At 47.4% G+C, this 12,594-nt stretch overlaps 1 long non-coding RNA gene across 1 annotated transcript in view; it reads left to right on the top strand.

The window, feature by feature from the left end:
* Nucleotides 1–12,594, top strand: part of LOC134561095 (uncharacterized) — a 141,159-nt gene that overhangs the window by 99,329 nt on the left and 29,236 nt on the right. The window contains exons 8-10 of the long non-coding RNA XR_010082855.1: nt 499–555; nt 7,001–7,032; nt 12,468–12,551. This is a non-coding gene — a long non-coding RNA (uncharacterized LOC134561095). The remainder of the gene's footprint in view (nt 1–498; nt 556–7,000; nt 7,033–12,467; nt 12,552–12,594) is intronic.

Genomic DNA, 12,594 nt, shown 5'->3' with positions numbered 1-12,594 from the left:
TGGTTTTAATTCGAGCAGAATTAAAAGCATTAATTGGTGCATACCTGGAGGGTTGTGCTGTGTTTGTGGAGCTGACCTCTCCCTGAAAAGAGAAGTTTTGCTCAAAGGAAGCCACAAAAAAAAATCAATTGGAGAAAACACAATTCCATCCGATGATCTTCCATCTTTGGTCAGCAACTGGGAGGTGGGAAAACAAATAAACAAATTTCCCTCATTGTTTTGGCACTCAAATAATTCCCAGAACAGGCTTTGGCTCAAGGCAGGATCTCACTGGAGCCCTTTCCACTTAAAAGTAGGGGGGAAAGGGCAGTGTGGGCAAAAAGAGAAAAAAGGGTAAAAAGGGTAAAAAGGGCAAAAAGGGCAAAAAGGGCAAAAAGGGCAAAAAGGGCTGAAGGCCAAGGTGGGTTGGATGGAGCCTGGGATGGGAGGGAGGGTGGCATCACTTCTTCACCCCCTCCACAATAAATTAACTCCTTTCTTTCTTCTTTTCCTCCACAGAACCGTGTGGAAACCAAGAACTGAGCAGGTCCTTTTTTATTTCCACTCATTTTCAGGGTGAGTGAATCCTCTTGTCTCCGCTCCTGCTGTCGTGTCCTGTGCAGCTCCAAAGTGTGACTGAGGGTTCAGAGGAAAATCTCTCTTTTCCTAATCTTTGCACTGATAACACCGAGCTTAATTTAGCAGCAGTCAGGCAGAACATTTGGATTTTGTCATCCATTTCCAAAACTATTGTTGGATTCTTATTCCTTTGTTTCCACACACCACCACCCCCAACTCGTTTCAGATTTACATTTTCTTGGAGGTGCCAAAAGATAAGTTAATGCCAACTTGATGATTAATTAGCTAATACTTTCCTCTGCCCTGAGATGGAAAGCTTTTATCTGAGCCACCTATTAGTTATTATTTTATTTATTGCTGCATGGGTACATTCGAAGGGATTTGAGTTCTGCCCTCCTGAGAAATTTGGGCAGGAATTTATAGGAACAGCATGAAAGAAAACCAAAGGAACCTTTGACTTGTTATCAGAAAATACCTCTTAATGTTGAGATCAGGGTACTTTATCTATATTTTGCAAGCCCCGAGCAATATCAGAGTCTCCTTGTCAAAATCACTGGAAATGTGGAGTTCCGAGGCTCTCCAGCATCCTCAGAGATGCACAAATCAATCAAAAATCTTGATTTTCCAGAGGCTGTGGGAATGGCTCAGCTATTCCTAAGCTCAGCCTGCTTGCCTGGGCTTGGAAAAGTTGTGGGAAAAACACCCCTGGGGCACTTCCAGTGTGGAAGTTTCCAGAAGCTTGGTACTGGTGCACATCCCCTTTTTTGGGGAGCTGGGAAGAGGCTGCAGGCATCTCCTCCCGAGTCAGAGCCTTTCCAGTGGGATATTTGGAATTCGGGGTGGAGCTCAGCCCAAAGGAATCGTTATTCCAAGTGCCATAAATGCATTAACACGGGAGCAGGGATGTGAGTAAGTTTAATTTAATGATGATAAAAAAGGGGGAAGCTCAGGTTGGCTAAGGATGATGACTTTATTGGAGGGTGAGCTCGGTTACCTCATCCTCCTGCAATCAGGATGAGGAATGAGGTAAGGGCACATTTTATGTGAGAACCCTGCCCGTGGGCAGCAATTAATGCTGTGCAGAGAGCCTGAGATCACTGGGGCAGAATTCTCACCCTGTGGATTTCACCTGCAGGAGCTGCAGCCCCCGGGAGGTTTTTCTGGACCTTGTGAGCTGCAGAAAAGTTGAGGGCAGTGCACTGACAGCGATTCTCCCTCTTCCACATCCAAAGGGAATTCCCAGCCGAGGCAAAAGAGCGTTTGTGGAGCAGTTTCCTAATTTAGAGCAGTTGCTGGATGTTGAAAGGTTGTGCCAGTGGAGCAATGTCCAGCTCTAAATTTGGAGGGCATTAAGCTGCAGCCCTGGGCTCTGTGTCCTGAGGCCTTGGCGTGGGGACGTGGATTCTCCTGGGCTGTGGAGCAGCTGGGAAAAGCAGGGAGATCAGAGCCAGTGGAGGTGACAAAAGGCAAATGTCACCCGAGGCTGAGGCTGGGGGGAAGGCACAGGGATGCTGGGGCTGAGCACAGTGCCCTGAGCTCAGAGAGAAGTGAAAACAAAGCGAGGAGTGAAGAGAAAACAGAGAGGAACGAGGAGAAAAGCGCCCAAAAAGTTTGGAAGCAGCTGGTGAGGAAGATGAAGTCCCACAGACGGGTGGGGTTTAGTTGATGTGTTCCTCCCCAGAGGGGCTTTGGCTTGTCAGAGGGGTCTGTGACCAGGAGGGAGAGGTGGAAATAGAAGCAGGGAGAGGTGGAGGTCCTGCCTCTCCCTCCTTCCACAGGGATTTACCTCTCTTTCTCCAGCTCTGTGCTCTTCCCAAGGCCTCTCTCCTTTTCCCCCCAGCCTGTGCCATTCCCTGGAGCCCCGGGCTCTTTTCCAGGTGCTGTCCCATGGCTGAGGCTCAGCTGAGCAGGTTCTGGGCATCAGCACCGACCTCCTCCCACCCTGCAGCCACGGGGGCACACACCCAGCACCACCCTTGGAGCATCTGGGGATGCTGAGCTGCACAGGACTCACCATTATTGGCATTTTCACGGCCTCAGGGCAGGGTTTGGAGGCCGCAGTGCCTTTGGGAGCTGGGGATTCCAGCAGGAGCGAGGTGAGGCTCCTGGTGTTTGCTACGTGGCCCATCAGGCTGTGCCCTGGTCCTGCTCACTCACCCGTGCTGGGAACAGCTTGTCCGTGGGGAAAGCCACGCCAAAATCCCCTGGTAGCCCTTCAGCAGGGCTGCCAGAGGCTCACCAGGCTGTAAAAGGAGCAAAACCCTATCAGTGTCTGTGGATCCTTCTCCTTCCCAAGAAGCAGGGGATGCTCAAATTGCTGGGGCTTTGTAGGAGGTGGAGGAGTGGATGAAGGGGCTTTGAGCTGCCAGGAGAGATTCCCCAGGGAGGTTCTTCCTCTGAGGTGTCACATACCTGTGCTCTGGGTCACAGGTACCCAAGAGACCAAGAGCTCCCTGTTCTCAATTTTATGTGGTTTGTTTTGGGGTTTTTTGGTCCCATTCCTTCCCTGTGCTGGAGGCAGAGGAAATAGGATGTGAGTACCACACGTGGTTTATGATTTTTGGCAAAATATTCCGTCCTGGTTGCAGCTCTGAGCTATCCTCATGCAGTGGGTGGTGCTTTAAACTGTGCTTTGCTTGTTCTGGAGAATCTCAGAATGGTTTGGGTGGGGAGGGAAGTTCATCCAGTTCCACCCTGCCACCTTCCACTAGCCCAGGTTGCCCCAAGCCTGGCCCAGCATGGCCCTGAGGACATGCAGGGATGGGGAGCTGTGCTCTGAGGGGTTTCTCAGTGACTTTTTACAGGTCTGGAGGGTTTGAGTCAGGTGTGGCTGTGGGACAGCCCCTTCACAGACACCTCCTCTCCAGCTGCTTTGAAACGTGCCCCAGACCTTCCAGCCCCTGCCTGAGGCCCAGAGCTGAAGGCAGGAGGGACCCAGCATTTCTCTGAGCCCCTGGCAGTGCTCTGCTCATTTCCACCCCTGGTTTCTGTTCCCTCTGCAATCCCTCTGCTCCCTCCCTCCCTCCCGACACAACGCGTCCCTTTCTGGGTGAATCCCCTGCTCCACGCAGACATTCCCTGATTAAATCCCTCTCTTCGGGATGCCTTTCAATGGGGAGGAGAGGGGAAAGTATTCCTTGTTCCCAGTGAAAACCAGCACTGGCAGCCTGGGTTATTTTGTCGGACGTGTGGCTTTAAGTGACGCCTTTGCCATCTGTTCCGTCTGCTAATTAAGAATGCAAAACAAACGGAGCCCACAATTGCTTCATTTAGAATAAGAGAGATGGCAGTGACCAAAACAGTTTTATTTTGGTGTCAGATGCTCTTTTTATTCCTCCTGTCTCTTCCTAATCCAAAGCAGGGCTGGAGCCCTTCTCCCTCTCCCGGTTTGCAGCAGTGGATTTTGTTCTGGCAAACTTCTACGTGTTCAACCTTTAGGGCCTCTGAGGGACAATCCCACAAGAGCAAGGAAAGAGAAAAAAGCTTCATTTCCAACTCTGAGGGCTGATTTCAGCGTTTATGTTTTCAGTTCAGCCGTGCTGATCTTAGATCTGCAAAGAGACACAGAAAAGTTTGGAGGACACGAATGAATTCCCTTTCCTCAGCCTGGTGACAGTGAGGAACAGCCTGGAGCAGTGACTGAGGGGTGGCAACGCCAGGAAATGAAGCCAGGGCACATTTTTGGTTAGATTCCCAAAGAATGAGTGTCCATGAGCAATGCTGAAAGGATCAATGTGAAAAGGAATTAATTTTGTACCTCCAAAGCTGTATTTAGTAAGTTCTGGTCATTGAAATCCCTTTAATTGAAGAAGTTCTTTGCCAGTGTCACGATCTGATGGATGAGGGTTTGTCCTCCTGGTACCTGACATGTCAGGAGGGAAGGGAAGAAGGAAGGACAATTTCTGGACACTTTATTTAGGTGTGTCAAGGTCTATTTTCTGCTAAATGAATTTATACTTGAAGGTCTGTGTATCCAGAAGAGTTTACAGGATCAGCTGCCCTGTTCTGATGTTAAAATTTGCTTTTGGTTTCTTTACCACAGCTTTAATTTCAAGCTGGAAGAAGGCGAATTTTCTTTTCTCTGTGGGATTTCTAGAACAGGGCATGTAGAGGTCAAAATTTCTTGCTAGAAAGCCTTGACAGGTGTGAAAAATTTAATCCAAACCATTCATGACACGTGATTCTCTTCACCACTCGATGCATTTAACCTGCTCTGGGACAGTGAGTCAGCCTTTTATTCCAAGTCTCAGCAGTCTTAGGTCAAATTTGGGCTGTTGCTTGTCAGGAATGGAAATTCTGCACATCCTGGTGGTGTTTTCATGGCACATCTGGGTGTCTGCAGTTCCATCACTCCTGCTCTGCCTCAGGTTAACCCAGAGCTGGGGAATTTGGGTTTGGTGCTTCTGTGTCCAAATTGTGGTACCTGTACCAAAAAAGGTGTGTTCTGCCTGCTGTGGGAAGAGATTGGAGAAAATCTCATTTCCTTGGTGATGAGGCAATAAAAACCCCCGTGGCCATCAAAAAAAGAAAAGGAGCAAATAAAAACCCCCGTGGCAGCAAGGTGGATCCGTGAGGGAAACTGCAGAGGGGAAAAGGCTCCCTAAATTCAAATTCTGAGCTGCATTTAAAGCACATTACAGGAACACTGAAGTGGGGTTTTCTCCTTCTTTTCAGGCAATTTTTCTACTCTGTGGATGCTTCCAAACAGGTTTTTTTGGGGGTTATTTTGGGTTTTTTGGGGTTTTTTTTTTTGTTTGGTTGGGTTTTTTTGTGTTGTTGGTTTTTGGTGGGGTTTTTTTTTTGGTTTTTTGGTGGTTTTTTTTGTTTTGTTTGTTTTTGTTTGTTTGTTTTGTTTATTATTATTATTATTATTATTATTATTATTTTATTTATTTATTTATTTATTTTTATTTTTGGTTTTTTTCCTAGATAACTTGGGATTTCTTTTCTTTTCATTGGGATGCACCAGCATGTTCCAAGTGGCAGGTATCATCCCAAAATATTTGCTGGAGGGGAAGCAACTCTCAGCCCCCCTGCAAGGATTTTATCTCTCCTTTAAATTACCCCGTTCAAATGCAGGGATAATGACACTTGTAATGATGATAAAATGGGAGTGTGGCTGCTCGGAGTAACGTTTAAAAATAATGATACACCTCTAAGTAGGTCTTATAAAAGGAAATCTTAAATAGCTCCAGGGAAACAGATGCTTTGGGGGACTTGTGGATAAAAATAGTGGCTTCCAATTGGCAACCAAAACAAAAATGTAGCCCCACTCAGCCAACCTCAGCCCAGAAATTCCTCTGAAAACCTCAGGGCTCGAAAGTGGGGAGGTGCAAAAAGCACCTGGTGCTGCACCTGCAGTGGGGTTTAGCATCTTTTTGCCTCTTCTGCTTTTGATCAGAGGATCGTGGAAGGGCTTGGGTTGGGAGGGATCTTAAAGCTCTTCCAGTTCCACCCCGACACCTTCCACCATCCCAGGGTGCTCCCAGCCCCGTCCAGCCTGGCCTTGAGCACTCCCAGGGGAGAATTCCTCCCCAATATCCCAATTAAACCTCCTCTCTGCCAGCTCAAAGTGATTTTTCTGCTACTTCCCACCTTTCTCTCTGTGATGGTGCCTTTGGAGTGCTCTGTGCCATCGAGAGCTTTGCCCAGGGTTCATTTTGGGGCTGCTCAGGGCTCGGTGCTGTTCTGGGGAGAGGAAAGGGAAAGAGCTGGGGGTTTCTGCTGTGCAGGGAGAGGCTTTGTTTTCATTGTGACTTCCCCAGAGTTGGTTCCTTTCCAGAGGAGCTGCAGGTGCTGGCTGGAGGCAAAGGCAGGGAATGTTTTCCCTGCTCACCTGGGCTGCTTGAAGGTCTGCAGGCAGCTCCCCCAGGGGACAGAGGTGTGTGGGCAGCCCCAGCCCAGCTCAGTGTCTGCTCAGGCACCAGTTCCACTGATTTTAAGTTAAAATAACCAGTTCTTCATGGACATGAGGAGCTGTGGCTTGATTCCTTCTCCTGGCTCTGCTGTGGAAGTGAAAACCTCCTTCAGCAGCACCCTAAACCTCATTGCAGCTGTTTGTCCTGCACAAGCCTCAGCGAGGAACCCCTGAAATCTCATTCCAGCTGTTTGTCCTTCACAAATTCCTTAAATCTCATTCCAGCTGTTTGTCCTTCACAAATTCCTTAAATCTCATTCCAGCTGTTTCTAAGTGTGTGGATCTCAAGGCAGGTGCCTCAACCCCACATTTTTGGGTTTGGGACACAAACACCAGCCTGTACAAAGGAACTGAGCGAGCTGAGGGAGGGGGATGTTCCTTTTGTGTGCTTTCGTTTAACTCAGAGAAACACTCCAAAATCCTGTTTTTGTGGTGATTTCTGCCTTTTCCTTAACTGTTAGGGCAAAAGCCAAATCTCAAATGTACAGTTTTGACTTGTTGGTTTGTTTTTTTTTTTTCTTTTAGGTGGTTTCTCCCAAATCAAGACAAGCAGTCAGGTGAGTCAAACATTGATCCCCTACTCCAAATTCATGGAATATTTCTCCTGGCTGGGGGGTGACATCAGCAGGGGCCTCTGAGGCTGAGCACAGGGAATTCCCTCTGCTCTGCTTTTTCCATGGGTGGAAAGCAAAGGTGATGCTCCTTAGGGAGCCGTGGGTTCCTCCCATGGACAATCCCTCACCCAGAGAATCCAGAGTGGTCTTGGCTTTGTTGGGACTTTAAATCCCACCTCATTCCAGCCCCAGCCATGGGAAGGCTTTTCCTTGGGAGTTGAAGGCGGCACAGCCCATGGAATTGGCTTTTCCTGTGTGTGGGATTGGGTGGTTTTGTTTTTTGCTGTTTGTTTCGTGGATTCTTCACGTGAGGATGGAAATCCTCATCTCCCGCAGTGCAGGGCACAAAAGGAGCAGGAAAAGCAGGTGGTGAATGGTCCCACTGTGGGTTCCTCTCATGGACTGTGCTGCCTTCAGGACAATCCCTCACCCAGAGAATCCAGAGTGGTCTTGGCTTTTTTTGGACTCTAAATCCCACCTCATTCCAGCCCCAGCCATGGGAAGGCTTTTCCTTGGGAGCTGAAGGTGGCACAGCCCATGGAATTGGCTTATCCTGTACGTGGGATTGGGTGGTTTTGTTGTTTGCTGTTGGATTTGTGGATTCCTCGTGTGAGGATGGAAATCCTCATCTCCCCCAGTGCAGGGCACAAAAGGAGCAGGAAAAGCAGGTGGTGAATGGTCCCACTGAGCTGTCCATGAGCAGGAGAGGATTTGAGATGGGGAAGAGAGGGAAGGAGAGATCTCTTAAAGAAAGAGATGGATTTCTGCACCCAAAACAAGGAGCAGCAAAAATAAAAATAAAAATAAAACCCCACCAAGTTTAATCCTGTCCCAGACAAGGTCAGCAGGCACCACTCACAAATAGCTCAGGCTTTGATTCGATCTGCCCCTTCCTAAAAGTGGAAGGTGACCGTGTTCCATCCAGTGTGTGCTTTGGGAGCAGCCCCAGAGGGGGAGGACAGAGGGGGTGTTTAATGTGGATACGTGACCCCAGCCAGCCCCAGCACAGCGAGCAGCTCGGACATTGTTAGACCTGGCAGGGATTCAGACATCTGCCAGGGAATGGGGAATTTGTCAGGAGAAGTGGGAGAGAGAGAGAGGGAGAGACACAGCCAGAGCCTCGCAGCGTTCTATATCTGCCCGGATAACACTTCCTCTTTAAAATTCCCTTACTAAGCCGGGCTCTATATTTTATATTCAGCAGCGAGGTCCCCGCCCCCCCAGCCCTCCCCACCCACCGCCACCCTGGCTGCCTTTAACTTGTTAAGTTTGAAAGATGATCCACACACACGCTCTGCTCTGCCAGGCAGCCCCGTTTAAGGCCAAGATTAATGCAGTGCATTGGTGCAATCGTGCCGCAGTGGTGCGTGATCGGAATACGAGATGGAATATGGGGGGAAAGGCCAGAAATGTGCCTGGATTCCCAGTTTACACAAGTCTCCTTAGCAACTTGTCTGCTTATTTTCTTTTATTTTTTTCAATTTTTTTTTCCCCCTTTTTTAATTTTTTTTTTTCTCATACATGTGCGTGCAGCAGCGTTGTCCCAAATCTCCAGCGAATAAAACATTCCCTGAGTTTTTAAACCGCTTCGGTCGATGGTCTCGGTGTCGTTTTGCCTTTTCCTTTTGTTGAATTAGTGCCTTAATTTTATTTTATTTCATTTTTTTTCCTCCCCTGGAGAGAGTCCCCCCCTGTACCCTCCGAACAGGATGGCAGAGGGGCTGGGGGTGGGAGAGTTTTCATTGTGACTTCCCCAGAGTTGGTTCCTTTCCAGTTGTTCACATCTCAGCATGTGGAATTATTGTGCTTTCTCCCGATTTGCCACAGAATTGGCAGTAGCCTGACATTGTTACTCACTGGAATTGTATTTGGAGCCGGGCTGATTTATTTTTTAATTTTTTTTTTTCTTTTTTAACTTATTTATTTTAATCACCCGCTTTTTTTTTTTTTTTTAATTTCATAACAAACCCTTTGATTTTGCGAACAATATATTTAACAGTCTGTAAAATGGAGGAGAGGAGGAAAAAAAAAAAAAAAACCACCAGGGAGAGAGGATTGTGGCAAGCCTGTCCCTGAATCCCACATTCCCCTCCCCGTGCAATTTTTTTTAGTTGCCTCCTGAAGAACCCCCTCCCTCCCCATAGGAGGGAGTGGCCTTTTAGGGATCAAGGTACGTTGGATTATTATTTTTTTTTTTCACAGTTTGTGTGATATTTTATTAATAGCATGGGGCAAGAGAGAGGCTGAAGGGTGGGGAGAGCAGGGGAGGAGGGTGGAGAGAAGCAAGAGTTCTCCTCCAAGTCCTGAACCTTGAAATAACTCAAGGGGAAAAGAGTTGCAGCCTCACTTGAATTGTTTCAAAATCTTCCTGGGTGCTTTTACTTTTTCTTTTGCTTCTATTTTTTTTTTCTTCAGAGGGGAGGGGGTAGAAAAAGAAAAAAAGAAAAAGAAACTGAGCCAAAAAACATTTTGAAGGCTTGATCTTGGCTTCTATACAAACAGATGTTGCCTGTCATTCCGTTGTTAAGCAGGCAGCAGATTGGAGCAAGCAGCAGCAGTTTAGGGGGAACTGCAGCAGAGCTGGAAAGTGGGAGATATAGAGATTTAGAAATATGTCTTTCTTTTATTGTTTTTCCTTTTTTCGGTCTTTTGTTTGGTTTTTTTTGTTTGTTTGTTTTTTATTCTACTCATAAATATTTTTTCCCCTGGAATTACCTCTAATTACAACACATCTCTCTTCATTTTTTTTTTTATTCAATTTTTTTTTTTTTGAAGTGGGCAGAACAACCCCAAAACCAACTGGAAAACCAGTAGGAGCTTTCTCCCAAAATTTTACCACAGCAGCTATTTTTTTAGGGCTGGTTTTGAGCTCTTTTATTTTGTTGCTCTCCTTCCCACGTGTAGGGAAGGGGGTTCTGTTGGAAATGCTTTGGCGTTCTCGGTAAGTGAAGGTTTGCCATGGATCAGGCCAGGGATTTCAGGGATTTCAGGGATTTTGGGGTTTTCCTTGCTGCTGGCCCTGCTCCTGGGGGTTTTACCCCGGAATTCTTGCTGGGGGTGCAGTTGTGGAGCTCCAAGGCCTTTCTGTCTCCTCTCCAGGATTTAGGAATTCTGCACCTCGTTGTTTGTCCAGAAGTTCTCCCGGGGCTCCTCTGGGGGTTTCATCCCCCCATCCTTTTTATATCTCACATTTTTTCCTTCCCCACTCCCTCTTTGCCTTCTCCCCTCTGATTTAATCGCTTGGGAGGAGAGAGGAAGCAGCAAACGCAGCAGGCTTTGAGGCGAAGGAGTTAAAAGTTTCTTGGCACCAGAGCAGCAGTTTAGCAACAGATCAATTCATTTAAATGAAAGAAATCACAGCCCGAGCCATCTGATTTTGAAATTTCACATCTTCTGCTTCCACTTTAGAACAAAGCTTCTGTTTTTCTTTCCCCCTTTTATTAATCCACGCTGCTTTTGTTCGAGACTCGCTGGGTTTGCACAGGAACTTTGGAGTTGAGCTGGGTTTTCCCTGCAAATGTGAAATTGGGGGTGGCTTCATCTGCTGCTTCTGTGAGGCTCTGCACACCCAGGGCTGTTTGCACCTCGGGTGTTGTGAGTTGGGAACATTTTTATCCCATTTTCGGGATAAAAAATGGGATAAAAACAGGCACCTCTTCCCCGGGAAAAGGAGTTGTGTCCAGCAGGGTTTGGTCTGGCTGTGCAGGGATCCCGAGGAAGCCGAGCTGGGATTTTCCCTGCCCACATCTGGAGTTTGTGTCCCTCCAACATCTGCAGCACCAAGTGGTTGCTCAGAGTTCCATTCTGCTGCACTTTACGGTGTACACAGAGCATAACCCCCATCATGCTTTTAATATTCCGGCCCGAGAAGGATCACAAACAACTTTTTTTTGTTGTTGCTGTTTGTTCATTTAAATGCGCTCCAGCCTTGGCACCAGTCCCAGGAGTTTTGTTGCTACGTCAAGGAAAATGAAATAAATCAAGTCCTCGATGGTGAAGCTGGGGATTTAAAAAATAATAGTGATTTGAAAAAAAAAAATAAATAGTTAAAAAAAAAATTTTAAAAATGGGAAAAAATTTAAAAAAATTAAATTGATCTATTGATGAATTATAAACAGTTTTTACAAATGAAATTCAGTGGCTTACGCTGGAGGAATGTGTTTGGAGGAGGACCCTGCAGGGAACTGGGACAGGAGGCTTTTCCGTGGAGCTTCTTCCCAGTGTCATCGTGTCCAAGAAAGTCTGGGATGTTTGGGAATGGGTGAATCCTACCAGGGAAAAAGGCTGGGCTGGGCTGGGTGTGCAGGGGGAATCCTTTTGTCAGGGGGCTGCTCCTCAGCATCCCTGCACCCCCTGGGTGAAATCCTCCGTGGGGAGAACAGCCTGAAAAATTAAAAATTCAAGTGGTGGTGCTGAGAGGAGGGAAAAGTATCGACCTCCAGCTCTGCCGTGGCTGCTCGTGGGTCTGGCTGGGTTTGGGTTTTGTCCTTCCCTGGAAGGAAACGCCGGGATCGGACCTGGCCCGTCCCCCCCGACATTGGGAATATTTCTGTGGGTGTCGTTGTGGTTACATCACAGCGCGCTCCTTCCTCATCTCCATTCTTGTGCAAAATTCAAATAATTCCCCCCCTCCCTGACAGCAGCTGTGCATGGATTGGGGTTTTTTTGGTTGTTGTTGTTGTTGGTTTTATTTTTTTTTTTAAGTCGCTCTTTAACGTTGCGAAAGGAACAATAAAATGAAAGGCAAAACCGGCATCTTAAAACTTGGCAAGTGAAAGCAGCTTGGACTGGCAGCCAAGAATCCTGCTGTGGTGAAAAAAGAATAGCATCCACGGAGCCACCACAATCCGGGGCTTCTCCTCTCGTAACAATCGCGTCGGCACAGAGAAATTATTATTCCGTGTATCAGTGTTAAAAGAGTCAACAAGCTTCCAAAAGCTTGCTTGGTGAACCTCGCCCAGCGCAGGTAACGATGCTGCTCTTTGATTCTTTCTCCAGCCGGACTTTGGGGAGTTAGATGAGCACTAACCCCTTCCAGGAGTTGGTTTCTGACTGCGTTTGCCTCCCCGTTTCTTTCTTTTTCTGAGTGGTTTTGGTGGGAATCTGGCAGTGGTGGTGTTTCCAGGAGTGTTTTATTTCCACGGGTTTCACTCCTCGCGCGGGGGGCGGAGCGCGAGTGGCTCGATCCAAGGTGGAACAGAGAGAATAATCATTAAAAAAAAATTAAAACAAGAATATTCAGGGAGAGGGGGGCAATTTCTCTCGTTGGAGCTTGGCTGTTCCTTTTACTCCAAAGCTGTAGCCTCTGGGTGTAGGAAAGCAGCGTCCATTCCTTGAAAATGTGCCGTGAAAATATCCATAAATGTTTTGTCTTCCAGAATTCCTTCCCGAGGAGTTGGGCCTAGCAATATGGCAGCGCACGTTCCATAGGAAATCCTGCAAATGCTGCTGCTGCTGCTGAGGTAATTTGGATTCCCAGTCAGTATCTCCCTTTTCCTTCCAATT

The sequence above is a fragment of the Prinia subflava genome, chromosome 22 (assembly GCF_021018805.1).
Source record: "Prinia subflava isolate CZ2003 ecotype Zambia chromosome 22, Cam_Psub_1.2, whole genome shotgun sequence".
In the NCBI taxonomy this organism is placed as follows: domain Eukaryota; kingdom Metazoa; phylum Chordata; class Aves; order Passeriformes; family Cisticolidae; genus Prinia; species Prinia subflava.
This window is presented reverse-complemented; position numbering and strand designations above follow the sequence as displayed.